Source organism: Arvicanthis niloticus (genome assembly GCF_011762505.2).
Source record: "Arvicanthis niloticus isolate mArvNil1 chromosome Y unlocalized genomic scaffold, mArvNil1.pat.X SUPER_Y_unloc_4, whole genome shotgun sequence".
In the NCBI taxonomy this organism is placed as follows: Eukaryota; Metazoa; Chordata; class Mammalia; order Rodentia; family Muridae; genus Arvicanthis; species Arvicanthis niloticus.
Window position 1 is genome coordinate 2,361,771 of NW_023045021.1, and position 16,321 is coordinate 2,378,091.

Consider the following 16,321-nt stretch of genomic DNA (forward strand, 5'->3'; position numbering starts at 1 on the left):
AGAAAGAAGAAAAAAAGAAAAAAGAAAAAAAGAAAAAATGTAGGTGTCAAGGAGCTGCCAAAAAAGAAAAAAAGAGGGGTTGCCAAGACTGCTCAGGATACAAAAGTTATTACCACGATTCCAAGTATGAAGACTGAATTTGATCTCAGGACCTACATGATAAAAGGAGAGCTGACTCTTGTATGTTACACCTTGACCTTAATATGTGTATTTACAATGGCATGCACAGACTTATATGCAACACATGGGTTTGTGTGAACATACTCATACAAATAAATTTCAAAATAAATAAGCGAGATTGAAAAAGGCTCAGTAATAAGACCGCATACTGCTTTTGCAAAGGACCTGACTTAAGGTCCTGATATGAAAACTGCCTATTAATTTCAGCTCTAGGAGATCTGATTCCTCCTCTGGCTTCTGCAGACATATGAACTTCTGTGCAAACACTCTTCAATAACAGATAATTAAAAATAATATAAATCTTTTAAAAATTGAAATATGGTATCTCTCTAAATTCACAATTCTTTTTTAATAAAAAGCCTGCCTTATTATATGGCATTAATTCCCATCCTCCAACATGTTTTTTCCTCCTCTACACAAACAATAAAAACTGCTAATAAAAATTTTCTTTCTTCTGAGTTTCCACAGCAACTAACCATGTCTTAAGTTTATTTAATAGAATTCTCCTTGGTTACAAATGTTGAAAACGGTAAAAGCCTTTCTAAATACTTTTTACCTCCAGAAACTAAACTTTTCCCAGATACTGCCATCATGTAAATAATATATACTTTGATATCACTTTAAACTATATGTTTGGAAATGGAGTGACAGTTTAGTGGTTAAAAGCATGTATTTATACTTTCAAAGGATTCCAGTTTGGTTCCCAGAAACTAAGTCGGGAGTGGTGGTTCACAGCTGTTACTCCGGCATCTATTACCCTCTTACAGGCTCCTTGACCATCTTCACACATGTGAAAATACCCATAATAAGACATATGTGCATGGAAAATTAAGTAATAAACCTTTAAAAAAAAAACAAATCTGTATAATCAACCTGCTAGTTTATTGTACACTCAATAGACGTTTAACCTGCCTTAAAAAAAAACAACCATATGCCTTGGATTTCCCATGCAACAAGTTTTTATAACTATGTAAATGCATAGCATTAATTTTAAATTAATTAAATTTGCTCTTCAATGCCCACGACTCACTATACTGTATGTGATTGTGGTAATCATTTGCTGGAGTTAGCCAAAAGGTTGTAATCAATAATAAAACAAAACAAATTTCCCATCAATATTGGAAGAAACCTGAATATGTGTTAATAACATCTGTTTTAAGTTTTGAGCATTAGTCTCAATCAGTAACTTCTCTTGAAAGACTCTATAAAGAGTTCTGTAAAAAGTATCCCCATCCCTTTCCCACACCATGTGTTCTGTGCTGTTCAATAAATAGACCAAAGGGTCAAACATACACACAATAGATTAGAGATAAGGTTACAAACCACAATTCATAGACAGAAGACAAACACACAGAAAAATAAGAGAATTCAAATTTGGGTTTGCTCTTGGTCTCAACTACTGGAAGAAGATGGTGGCTCATTTTTCATTTCTTAACATGATATCAGCAGACATAAGTTAAATGATCTTTAAGAAAATAGTATGAAATTAATAGAACAAAATTAACTGTAGTTTATATAACAAAGGGGTTTTAAAATATTGATTTTATTCGTTTTCCAGAAAAATTATGTTTTATGAAATCCAATACCTTCAAATAAAAAGTTCTGGATTATAATGTTAATATTTGTTGCAGCTAGAGCAATGGCTCAGTTATTAAGAACATGTACTGCTCTTGAAAGTGAGCCACTTATCAGGAGGCTCAGAATCACCCGTATGATGATTTGGATTGCAAGATAAACAAGTACACATATTGAAAAAAAATGTAAAATCTTTAAAAATATTTTGTAACAAGAAAACTCCAAATTGCTGTTATTTCCTTTACTTTGTCTTTTAAGATGTTACTTATACAGCAATAAACCAAATTTATATCCTCAGTTTGCTCAACTTAAATAAAAATTATATGAACTGCAGATAACTAATGTAACAATTGTCACTGAGTTCTTTAAGGGACTTAAAAGTAGAGCAGAAAATGGTATGATACTTTTGTAATATCAACACTTGGGGCAGAACTGCAACAACAACAACAACAACAACAAATCATCAGCTATATGAACATGATCACAAAGTCCTAATATAGCCAACATGATGCTAAATATTTGACCTGAATAAAAGCCAGCTTTTCCTCCATCTCTACAACTGGAGTTGACAAATTCTATTAAGCCCTTCTTCACAATTTCTCTTTTGCTTTATTTTCATCACAACTATTTGCTTTCAACTTTATTTCTTCTATTTCTCTAGAGAGAAAATAATCTCTCAAATATTATACTTTTCAATGACATCCACAAGTAACTGGGGATCCTATACAAATTAATGGTATGAACAAGATATTTCACACTTTATAGGCAGATTAGCTCTCCAAAATCATAGGGAGGAATCTACTGTTCAGAAATTTCAGCATTTCTTAATTTTTTTTATTCTAAGTATATTACTACTCCAACAAGACAGTGTATTTCCTTCCCACTCTACTTTGGCACAGACTTGGTAGATGATGGCTGTAAAGAGAAGTCTGGCATACATTTTTGTCATTACTGTGTCTGATAACTACAGGAAGGTTCTGCAGGTAGGTATCTCTAACCAAGAGATGTGACACTGGCAAGTTATTGGTGGAACTAGATTAATGAAGTTTCAGATTAATATTTATTCATTAGTAAGTGCCCAGATAGTTTAATACTTATTCATGTAAAAAAAAAAAAACCACACACACAGAAAGATAAACTTCAGCAAGAGACCAATTACTACAAGATTTTACTCAGCAAAAAAAGACCAACTCTCTGTAAACTTTAAATCCAAAAGTCAGCTATAATTTTACTTTATTTGCATACAGGCTAATACAAATGCTAGTGTGTGAAATTATTGCTATATTATTTTTAAAAGCACGAGCAAAAGTGCATTTGATTAGATTCTTTATTTGCTATTTCAACAGAAAACAGAAAATGGACTAGAAATGCAGACTACTAGAACATATATTTACAGAATGATGTCAGGTATATAGTAAAAAATGATAGTAATGTCATGATAGTAAAAAATGTTAGTTTTTTTTATGTTTGTTGGTAGTTGTATTCTACTACAGAACACACTTGTACATGGTTTTGCACATTGATATCCATGTTACTGTTAAGTACATAAAAGTTTAACTTGCTAGAATTTAACAGAGATTAGGAAACTTAACAGAAATTAGGAGACAACATGAATTTGGCAAGAGTTTAGGGGACTTAATAGAAATTAGATAAAACTGAACTCAATGATCTAGTGTATTCTTTCCTCTTTCTTTTTGAAACAAGTTTCCCTGTTGTGTGTAAATTGGCCTTAGACTTTAGTAAATCCTCCCAGACATACTGTCACTTTTAAGAAAGACAAAAAAATTGTAACAATAAGTTCTATTTTTGTACTGATCAAAACAGTTTAAAACTAAAGTGAGGGTAAATAAAAGTTTTAATAGTGGGATTCCTTCTTGAAATAAAGAGCTGATTGGTATGAGGGCTTCTGTGTTATTAATAAATCACCTACACAATTCTTGCTATTAAGACTAAAGAGATTAATTAGTTAATCTCTTTTAATTAATTAATTAATTAATCCTGAGATTAATTCCTCATTTTTCATACCAAGGAATTAAGATAAGCTCTATTGCAATTAAGTATCATCACTATGGTTTGTTACCAAGTCAATGCTGATTGTTGTAGCTACATCATTATTCAAATAATCTAAAAATAACATAAAGAGCTTGCTTACTTTTCTGGAAAATAAAAGTATGAGGGGGAAAAATAAGGTCACTTAATGTAGCTTAGTTGAAAAATATTTGGCTAGTATATACATAAGATACATGGATCTATCTCTAGTACTACACATTAGAAGTAAATATAGTAGAGGAATAAATAAGAGTTAGCAAACACTTAATTAAAATAGTTAAGTAAATTATTGTACAGCCAGGATTGGAGAGATGGCTCAGCTGCTAAAAGCTACACTTATGACCAAAATTACTGTAGAGCCAAAGAACAATTTTGTTGTTCTTGTTGTTGTTGTTGTTGTTTTTAACACAAGTTCATACTATGTATGCCTGGTTGGCCTGGAACTTGGTAGAAGATTAAAGCTGGCTCAAACTCACAAAAATCTGTCTGCCTTTACATCCCAAGTGCTAAGATAAAATTTGTGAGACACCATATTCTGCCCAAAACAATTTCAAACACTGATTTTTTAAAAATTAATTTTTGCTATGATGTTCCCTTTTTAATTGTAATCAATCTTACTAGAAACTGAATATATATAATCTGTGACACTTATATGGTTTGTGTATATTTCAAATAAATTTTATCTGTTTTGAAACCTATTGATATATTTACTTATGTCTGATATATTTACAATTTTTGGACATATGGTGGTTAATGCAACCTCCATTTATTACTGAGGATGTGATCTTTTCACAATATCTATTATTCAATTTATTATTTACTATTCTTTTAGTCCATTCATGGTTTTATGGGAAGGACACTTCATACTGATGAAAGGAAAAATCTACCAAGATGATATTTTTTTGTTTTGTTTTGTTTTTTCCAGACAGGGTTTCTCTGTGTAGCCCTGGCTGTCCTGGAACTCACTCTGTAGACCAGGCTGGCCTCAAACTCAGAAACCCACCTGCCTCTGCCTCCCAAGTGCTGGGATTAAAGGCGTGCACCACCACTGCCTGGCCCCAAGATGATATATTAATTCTGAACATCTATGCCCCAACACAAGGGCACCCACATTTGTAAAAAGGAAGAATAGTTCTAAAGCTGAAATCACACATCAAACATTAGTAATGGAAGACTCAACACTAGATTCTCACTAATCAACAGGTCAGCCAGACAAAAACTAAACAGAGAAATAATGAAACAAACATTATGAATCAAATGGACCTAATAGACACTGACAAAATATTTCGTCCAAACACAAAAGAATATACTTTCTTCTCACCACTACATAGTTCACTCTCCAAGATAAACCATATAGATGGTCACAAAGCAAGCCTCAAAAATACAAGAAAATTGAAATAACACCTTGCATGTTATCAGACCACTATGGATTGAAGCTGGAATTCAACAACCATAGAAACACCAGAAAGCCTACACATGCATGGAAATTGTTCAACTCTTTAGTCAATGATCTCTGTGTCAGGGGGAAAATATAAAGAAATTAAAGACTTTCTAGAATTCAATGAAAATGAAGGCACAGCATACCCAAACTATGGGACACAATAAAAGCAGCGCTAAGAGGAAAGATCATAGCACTAAGAGCCTCCATAAAGAAATTAGAAAGTACTCATACAACAATCTAAAAGTACACCTGAAAGCTCTAGGGGAAAAAAAAGCAGCAGAAAGCACATCAAAGAGGAGTAGAGTGCAGAAAATAAAATCAGGGCTGAAATCAATCAGTTAGAAACAAACAAACAAACAAACAAACAAACAAAACAATACAAAGAATTAACAAGAAGTGACAAGAACTGGTTCTTTGAGAAAATCAACAAGATAGACAAATACTTAGCTAATCTGACCAACAGATAGATTAACAAAATCAGACATAAAAGGGAGATATAAAACAGACAATGAGAAAATTCAAAGAATCATTAGGTCTTACTTCAAAAACCTATATTCCACAAAATTGAAGAAATCTTAATGAAATGGATGATTTTCTAGACAGAGGGAGATAGGTACCACTTACCAAATTTAAATCAAGATCACATGAACTATTTAACCATCCCTGTAACCCCTAAATAGAAGCATCATTAAAAGTCTCCCAACCAAAATAAGCTCAGGGTCAGACGGTTTTAATGCAGAATTCTACCAGACATCCAAAGAAGAGCTAATACTAACACTCCTTAAAATATTCCACAAAATAGAAACATGGCCAAACTCATTCTATGAAGCTACACTCACCCTGATACCTAAACCACACAAAGATTCAACGGAGAAAGAGAACTTCAGACAGATCTCTCTTAGGAACATTAATGCAAAAGTACTCCATAAAATCCTCTCAAACTGAATCCAGGAACACATAAAAAAACATCAAGTAGGCGTCTTCACAGGGATTCAGGGATGGTTCAATATATGAAAAATCTATCAACTTAATCTACCATACAAACAAACAAAAGAAAAAATGATATGATCATCTCATTAGATACTGAAAAAGTCTGACAAAATCCAATACTCCTTTTATGTTAGAAGTATTAGAGAGATCAAGGATACAAGACACATAAGTAACACAATAAAAAGCAATATACAGCAAGATGTTACAGCCAACATCAAATTAAATGGAGAGAAACTTAAAGATAAATTCTACTAAAATAAGAGACAAGGCTGTCCACTTTCTCACTATCTATTTAATATAATACTTGAAGTCCTACCTAGAGCAATAAGACAACTAAAAGACATTAAGGAGAAACAAATTGGAAAGGAAGAAGTCAAAGATTTGATATTTGCAGATAATATAATAGTATATACATAAGCAACCCCAAAATTTCTACCAGAGAACTTTTATAGCTGATAAATACCTCAAATATCAGCAAAGTGGCTGGATATAAGATAAACTAAAAAAAAAAAAAATAGTCCTGCTTTGTGCAAATGTCAAATGAGTTTAGAAAGAAATTAGAGAAACAACAATATCCATGAATAACATAAAATATCTTGGTGTTAACTATAAATAACCAAGTAAAAGATCTGTATGACAAAAACTTCAAAGTCCCTGAAGGAAGAAATTCACAAAGATATATCAGAAGCTGGAAAGAGCTCCCATTCACATGGATAGGTAGGATTAGCATAGTAAAAATGGCCATCTTACTAAAAAGCAATCTACAGATTTAATGCAGTCCCCATTAAAATTACAACACAATTTTTACAGACCTTGAAAGAGCAATTCTTGCCTTGTGGCTGGGGCAAACACCTAGCTGATCTGCTCCCATGAAGACACCATATCCTGAGACACCCTAGAGGTGCCACTGCACTCAGAGCAATGGGTAGGAACACTCTCCCACTACACTACGCCCCAGAGCTACAACTGGGAGCAGCGGGTGCTCAGGACCCACAAGGCACCCAAATCCCCTGAGAAATACCACTCCCCCTCGACCCCTCGCTTGGTCCCTGTGGCTGGGGCAGACACCTAGATGGTCTTTTCCCATGAAGACACCATATCCTGAGCCATCCTAGAGGAACCACTGCACTCCCAACAGCAGGATTTCAGGATCCCAGAGGTGGCCTGAGTCCCAGCAGTTCTTCCAACCAAGAGCTCAGGCACACAGGATCACATAGACATCTGGACCCTGAGGAGTTCAGACACAAGCAAGATAACTGGAGAGACAGGCTCCAGTCAGAACCAGTGAGTACAGGTAGCAATAGAGTTAACCACATGGTGAAAGGCAAGCACAAGAACATAAGCAACAGAAATCAAAGTTACTTGGCATCATCAAAACCCAGTTCTCCCACCACAGCAAGTCCTAAACACACCATCACACGAGAAAAACAGGATTCAGAATTAAAATCACTTCTCATGACGATGATAGAGGACTTTAAGAAGGACATAAATAACTCCCTTAAAGAGGTACAGGAGAACACAGGTAAACAGGTAGAAGCCCTTAAAGAGGAAACACAAAAATCCATTTAAAAATTGCAAGAAAACACAACCAAACAGGTGAAGAAATTAAACAAAACCATCCAGCATCTAAAAATGGAAGTAGAAACAATAAAGAAATCTCAAAGGGAGACTACCCTGGAGATAGAAAACCTGGAAAAGAAATCAGGAGTCACAGATGCAAGCATCACCAACAGACTACAAAGAGATAGAAGACAGAATCTCAGGTGCAGAAGATACCATAGAAAACATCAGCACAACTGTCAAAGAAAATGAAAAATGCAAAAAGCTCCTAACCCAAAACATCCAGGGAATCCAGGACACAATGAGAAGACCAAACCTAAGGATAATAGGTATAGATGAGGGGGAAGACTCCCAGCTTAAAGGGTCAGTAGACACAGTCAACAAAAGTATAGAGGAAAACTTTCCTAACCTACAGAAACAGATGTCCATAAATATACAAGAAGCCTACAGAACTCCTAATAGACTAGACCAGAAAAGAAATACCTCCCGTCACATAATAATCAAAACATCAAATGCACAAAACAAAGAAAAAAATACTAAAAGCAGTAAGGGAAAAAGGTAAAGTAACATATAAAAGCAGACCTGTAAGAATTACACCAGACTACTACTCACCAGAGATTATAAAAGCCAGAAGATTCTGGACTGCTATCATACAGACCCTAAGAGAACACAAATGCCAGCTCAGAGTACTATAGCAAGCAAAACTTTCAATCACTACTGATGGAGAAACCAAGATATTCCATGACAAAATCAAAATCAAAATTACACAATATCTTTCCACAAACCCAGCACTTCAAGGAATAATTGATGGAAAACTCCAACACAAGGAGGGAAACTACAACCTAGAAAAAGCAAAAAAATATTCTTCCAACAACTCCAAAAGAAGACAGCTACACAAACACAATTCCACCTCTAATAACAAAGATAACAGGAAGCAACAATCATTTTTCCTTAATATCTCTTAACATCAATGGACTCAATTCTCCAATAAAAAGACGCAGACTATCAGACTGGATACATAAACAGGACCCAGAATTTTGCTGCATACAGGAAATGCACCTGTGCAACAAAGACAGACACTGTCTCAGAGTAAAAGGATGGAAAACATTCTTCCAAGCAAATGGTCCCAAGAAACAAGCTGAAATAGCCATTCTAATATCAAATAAAATCGACTTTCAACCAGAAGTTATCAAAAAAGATAAGGAAGGACACTTCATACCCATCAAAGAAAAAAATCTACCAAGATGAACTGTCAATTCTGCACATCTATGTTCCAAATGCAAGGGCACCCACCTACATAAAAGAAACTTTACTAAAGCTCAAAGCATACATTGTGCCTCACACAATAATACTGGGGGATTTCAACACCCCACTCTCAGCAATGGACAGATCATGGAAACAGAAACTAAACAGAGACACAATGAAAGTAACAGAAGTTATGAACCAAATGGATTTAACTGGTATCTACAGAACATTTCATCCTAAAACAAAAGAACATACCTTTTTCTCACCACCTCATGGTACCTTCTCCAAAACAGACCATGTAATTGGTCACAAAGCAGGCCTCAACAGATACAAAAAGACTGAAATAATCCCTTGCACCCTATCAGATCACCATGGAATAAGGCTGGTCTTCAATAATGGCAAAAACAATTGAAAGCTCACATACATGTGGAAACTGAACAGTGCTCTACTCAATGGTAACTTGGTCAAGGAAGAAATGAAGAAATTAAAGACTTTGTAGAATTTAATTAAAATGAGGACACGTCAGACCAAAACTTGTGGGACTTACTGAAAGCACCGCTAAGGGCCTACAAAAACATGGAGACAGCGCATGCTAACAGTACACTTGACAGTACACTTGAAAGCTTTAGAACACACAAGAGGAGTAGACAGCAGGAAATAATCAAACTCAGGGCTGAAATCAACCAAGTCGAAACAGAAAGAACTATACAAAATATCAACAAAGCCAGGAGCTGGTTCTTTGAGAAAATCAACAAGATACATTAAACCCTTAGCCAGACTTACCAGAGGGCACACAGAAAGTATCCAAATGAATAAAAATCAGAACTGAAAAGGGAGACATAACAACAGAAACTGAGGAAATTAAAAAAAAAAAACCCATCAGATCCTACTACAAAGGCCTATACTCAACAAAATTGGAAAATCTGGATGAAATGGACTATTTTCTAGACAGATACCAGGTACCAAAGTTAAATCAGGACCAGATAAACCATCTAAACAGTCCCATAATCCCTAAAGAAATAGCAGCAGTCATTAAAAGTCTCCCAACCAAAAAAAGTCCGGGACCAGATGGTTTTAGTGCAGAATTCTATCAGACCTTCCAGAAAGACCTAATATCAATTCTCTTCAGAAACAGAGGGAACACTAACCAGTTTACTCTATGAGGCTACAAACACGCTCATACCTAAACCTCACAAAGACCCAACAAAGAAAGAGCACTTCAGACCAATCTCCCTTATGAGTATCGATGCAAAAATACTCAATAAAATTCTTATAAACCAAATCCAAAAACACATCAAAACAATCAGATTCCTTCATAATCAAGTATGCTCTATCCCAGGAATGCAGGGATGGTTCAGTATACGGAAATCCATCAATGTAATCCACCATATAAACAAACTCAAAGAAAAAAACCACATGATCATCTCACTAGATGCTGAGAAAGCATTTGACAAAATTCAACATCCCTTCATGGTAAAAGTCTTGGGAAGGTCAGAAATTCAAGGCCCACACCTAAACATAGTAAAAGCATCAATATACAGCAAGCCAGTAGCCAACAGCAAACTAAATGGAGAGAAACTTGAAGCAATCCCACTAAGGTCAGGGACTAGACAAGGCTGCCCACTCTCACCCTACCTATTCAATACAGTACTGGAAGTCCTAGCCAGAGCGATTAGACAACAAAAGGAAGTCAAAGGGATAAGATAGGAAAGGAAGAAGTCAATATTTCACTATTTGCAGATGATATGATAGTATACTTAAGTCACCCCAAAACTTCAACCAGAGAACTCCTAAACCTGATAAACAACTTCAGCAGAGTGGCTGGATATAAAATCAACTCAAACAAATCAGTAGCCTTCCTCTACTCCAAGGAAAACAGGCTGAGAAAGAAATTAGGGAAATGACACCCTTCAAAATAGTCACAAATAATATAAAATACTTTGGTGTAAATCTAACCAAGCAAATGAAAGATCTGTATGACAAGAACCTCAAGTCTCTGAAGAAAGAAATAGAAGAAGATTTCAGAAGGTGGAAAGATCTCCCATGCTCCTGGATTGGCAGGATTAACTTAGTAAAAATGGCCATCTTGCCAAAAGCAATCTACAGATTCAATGCAATCCCCATCAAAATTCCAAATCAATTCTTAAATAGGAAACGAATCCCTTAAAGAAATACAGGGAAACACAATCAATCAGGTGCAGAAATTGAACAAAGTGGTCCAAGACCTACAAGTGGAAGTAGAAACAATAAAGAAATCACAAAAGAGAGGCAACCTTGGAAATGGAAAAACCTAGGAAAGGTGTCAGAAGCTACTGATTAAAAAAGCATCATCCACAGAATACAAGGGATGGAAGAGCCAGGCAGTGGTGTCACATGCCTTTAATCCCAGCACTAGGGAGTCAGAAGCAGGCGGATTTCTGAGTTCGAGGCCAGCCTGGTCTACAGAGTGAGTTTCAAGACACCCAGGGATACACAGAGAAACCGTCTTGAAAAAACAACAACAATAACAACAAAAAGTAGATGGAAAAGAGAATTTCAGCTGCAGAAGATACTTTACAAAACTGTCAAAGAAAATTCAAAACATACAACAACAACTAACCCAAAACATCTAGGAAATGCAGGACACAAAGAAAAGACCAAACCTAAGAATAACAGGAATGGAAGAGAGCAAAGATTCTCATCTCAAAGGATGAGAAAATATCTTCAGCAAAACTGAAGAAGAAAACGTCCACAACATAAAAAAAGTCATGGCCGTAACTGTGCAAGAAGCCTACAGAACACCACATAGATTGGACCAGAAAATTCTCTCATCACATAATAATCCAAACACTAAATGCACAGAATGAAGAAAGAATCTTAAAAGCTGTAAGAAAACAGGCAAAGTCACATATAAAGGTGTATCATAATTACACCAGAGTCTAAACAGAGACCCTAAAAGCCAGAAGAGCCTAGACAGAGGTCATACAGACCCTAAAAGAGAACACAAATGACAACCCAGGCTATTATACCATGCAAAACTCTCAATTAACATAGATGGAGAAAAGGATATTCTATGACAAAATCAAATTTAAACTATTTCTATCTACAATAAAAGAACTTCTGGGGGAAATCACCATCCCTGACCTCCAGCTGTAATACAAAGCAATAGTGATAAAAACTGCATGATATTGGTACAGGTATTGGTACAGGTAGATCAATGGAATACAACTGAAGACCCATAAATGAACCCACACACCTATGGATACTTGATTTCTGCAAAGAAGCCAAAAAAAATACAAATAGAAAAAAGAAAGTTATCTTCAATAAATGGTGCTGGTCTAATTGGCAATCAGTATATAGAAAAATGAAAATAGATCCGTATTTCTCACATTGTACAAAGCTCAAATCCAAGTGGATCAAGGACCTCAATATACAACCAGATACACTGAATCTAATAGAAGAGAAAGTGAGAAATTGTTTATCAAATTCACGGGCACAGAGAGTTGGGGGAGGCAAGGAATTTCCTAAACAGAACTCCAATGGCTCAGGCTCTAAGATCAACCATTGATAAACTGGACCTCATGAAACTGAAAAAGCTTCTGTAAGGCAAGAGACATAGACAATAGGACAAATTGGCAACTTACAGATTGTGAAAAAAAAAAAAACTTCACTAGCCCCACATTTGACAGAAGAGTAATATCCAAAATATATAAAGAATTCAAGAAGCTAACCACCAGAAAATCCAAACAATCCAATCAAAAAAAAAAAACCAACAAAAAACAAAACAAAAACAAAAAAAAAAACCAAAAAAAACCAGGGTATCGATCTAAACAACTGAGAAGCAGTTAAAGAAATGTTCAACATCCTCAGTCATCAGGGAAATGCAAATTAAAACAACCCTGAGATTCTACCTTATACCAGTCAGAACCAGAATGGCTAAGATCAAAACCTCAGGTGACAGCAGATGCTGGCGAGGATGTAGAGAAAGAGAAACAGTCCTCCACTGCTGGTGGGATTGCAAACTGGTACAACCACTCTGGAAATTAATCTGGAGGTTCCTCAGAAAGTTGGAAACATATCTACCTGAAGACTCAGCTATACCACTCTTGGGAATATACTCAAAAGATTCCCCACCATGCCACAGGGGCTCCTGCTCCACTATGTTCATGGCAGCCTTATTTGTGATAGCCAGAAGATGGAAACAACCCAGATGTCCTACAATAAAAGAATGGATACAGAAAATGTGATACATTAACACACTGGAATACTGCTCAGCTATTAAAAACAAAGATATCCTGAGTTTTGCAGGCAAATGGATGAAACTAGAAAATATTATCCTAAGTGAGGTAACTCAGACCCAAAAGGACATGCATGGTACGTATTCACTGATACATATCTGAAGGAGCCATGCAAACTTCAAAAGGTCCTACCCAGCTAAGGTGATCTGAACCACATCAAGTTGCTATCATGACATGGTAACTCTATGGAGGCAATAGTGGAACAAATATCTTGTGGGAAATCAACAGTACTCTACTTGACCTTATGACCTGATGAATGAGACTACTGATACTAGAAATCTAGGTATCGTACAAAGTGGTAGCAAAATCATAGTTATTAGAGGAGTTCTCTGTTAACTTACTACACCAGCATTATCTCTACAACAATCTATGAACTTCTGTCTTTATAATACAAACAAGTGTAGCCTTTAACTCTCATCAAGAAGAGTTCATTTTACAACAGAAGGATATTACTACCAGAATAAATCAAGAAATTACTACCAGAATAAATCAGAAAACCAGAACCAATCAAGATGCAGTCATGGATTCTAATCCCAATGGATCCATCTTCAAAACACTTTCACACCTGTTTTGGAAATATTGTGGAAGACAGCCTAAGTAAGGGCTTGAGAATCATAGAGTTTGCTCAGAAACTGTGTCTTCTAGTAACATCAGAAGTTACATAGACACAGACACAGACATAGACACACACACACCCCACACACACACACAAACAATGAAAAATTAATTTGAAGGCTAACAGATGGGGTAAATGTAGAGTTTGAAGGAAGGAAAGAGGAAGGAGTAATGCATATAATAATCTTAAAAAGAAAAAAACAGCTGTCACTTTCTATCTATGTGGGAAAATCCATATTAAACAATATGCATAAATTCTCTTTCATTTTCACCTAAGATATTACCAATTCAATTTTCATTAACGATATTAAAGCTTTAAGAGCTAATAAATATGCTTAAGTACATGGATGTAGTAAAATACCAAAAGTCCATAAATTGGTCTTCTCTTGTACATTTAAAATTATATACTTTTTACTCTCTTGTTTCAAATCCTACACAGCTATTGATTTATTTCACACCGTGTAAATGTTCATTTAAGTCCTGGCAGTTTAAAGACTGTAGAGGAAAGCAAAATGCTTATAAAAAATACTTTCAGCATATTACAGGCAGGAAAGCCTCAATTTTGAGACCAGCATAATTTACATAATGAATTAGAGACAGCAAACACTATAGTGAAAAAAAACCCAAACAAATATAAACAACTAAGAAGGTCAAATAATTATTAGATTCTTAATTATTTATTTAACCTTGGAGACCAGGAGAAGGTTAAATATAACTTAAACAGCTCTCCAAGTGAAATTAAGTAACCAAACAGGCAATACAAACTTGAAATATTTATTTGCTAATCATACCCAATTTATGTAGCCACCTAATGAAAACAGTGGGCTTGAGGTTATCTCCTTTTTCTGCCCCATATGCAATTTAACTACATAATGCTAAAGAACATTTTAAGTTGGACCAAAAATAAGTAAATAATAAAATGTAGATGCTGTTTAATCAAATATAGGTAGCTTAAACTATACTAACAACAAATTTACTAGGTTGTAAGAAAAATTTCCCTTTTTCTTACTCATTTTTGAAGCCAGCCTCAAATTCTGCTTTCCTAAAAAAATTATTTTAATTAGGGAGATATGGAAAAGTAATGGTCTTGAAATTTATTTTAAGAGTTGGTGTATAGGCCATTATAAAAAGCACAAACTACTTCAAAACCAGTAAATGAGCATGTTTTAAAATAATCTAAATAAAAAGTGAAAAATGGCACCTGGAGAGATCACTCATTCCGTTAAGTGTTTGCCTTGAGAGTTTGAGTCCTAGATCTACCTTAAAATAGTAAGAGACTACATGGCACACATTTGTGATACCAGAGCTGGAAAAGTGGGGCTTAAATTAGCTAGTCTGGCCTACTTGGAAAGACTATGAGAGATCAAAGAAAAAAGCAAGATAATGAAACAACACCTGAGTTATACTCTATCTCTCTATACACACAGGCCATATCCATTCACATGTTTCCATGCACATATGCACCTGCAAATGCACACAGTTACAAATCACCAATTAACAAGATCAATGTCTAATGAACTAATTCATCAGTAATTTCTCCCAATTATTAAGGCCCCCCAACCTGATCGAAAAACATTTATAATTTAAACAACAACAAGAACAATTAAAATAAACATGTAAGCATTTCTGTAGATATCTTTTAAAACTCTTACCTGACATAAAAAGTATGCTTTTAATTTTATCTTAATCTTGCATACTCATAATGGCTGTACTGGAAACACCTTTTGCTTTTGTACTGTGCAACATGAAATTCTTCTGTTTAAGCTTCTTCAGCTGCCAAGATATCAAGAAACTACTTCTACAGTCAACAAACAGAATAAATTAGCAAGTGCCAACGAATAACACATTTGTAACTTGCTTCTAGTCTGCCCTTTGCAATGCCCTCTTCTAAACCATGATTTGAATGACTTAAGAATTCTGTTTTACTTGAATTATCTCATGAAGCATTACTTTAACCCTGCAACCTAAGAAAACAGAAAACTTTTTTTTTAAATCACAAATTGTATGAAATAAGCACTCATTCACATTATTTTTTTTTTTGAAACTTCAACACCTAGGTCATCCTTAAAGCATCTAAAAATATAAGTGAAAAGTAATAAATGATTATAAGATCAGTGAGACTTTAAAGTACAATGAAACATTGTTTTTTCTAACTTATTTCTCAACAATTAAAAAAACTTTCCAAATCATCCCTGTATTTTCAACAAAGATAAACTCTTACTATTTCAAGTATGAAATACTTATGGTACTTCACTTATACTACTTTAGAAAAAAAAAAAAAACAGAGTTAACCTCTAAGAAAGATCACCACTTAAAAAGCAATATTCTTAGGGAAAAAAACTTAACAATAATAGCAATTTACTACTAGCTCCCGTTATCACTCAACTTT

The 16,321-nt window shown here is 34.8% G+C and overlaps 1 protein-coding gene across 1 annotated transcript in view; it reads right to left on the reverse strand.

Annotated features, from left to right (window-relative positions):
* The window catches only part of LOC117701322 (zinc finger Y-chromosomal protein 2-like), a 45,620-nt gene extending 29,890 nt beyond the window's left edge, over positions 1-15,730 (reverse strand). The window contains exon 1 of the mRNA XM_076706220.1: positions 15,585-15,730. The gene's annotated coding sequence lies outside the window, so the exon portion shown is untranslated. The remainder of the gene's footprint in view (positions 1-15,584) is intronic.
* Between the last annotated feature and the right edge of the window lie 591 nt (positions 15,731-16,321).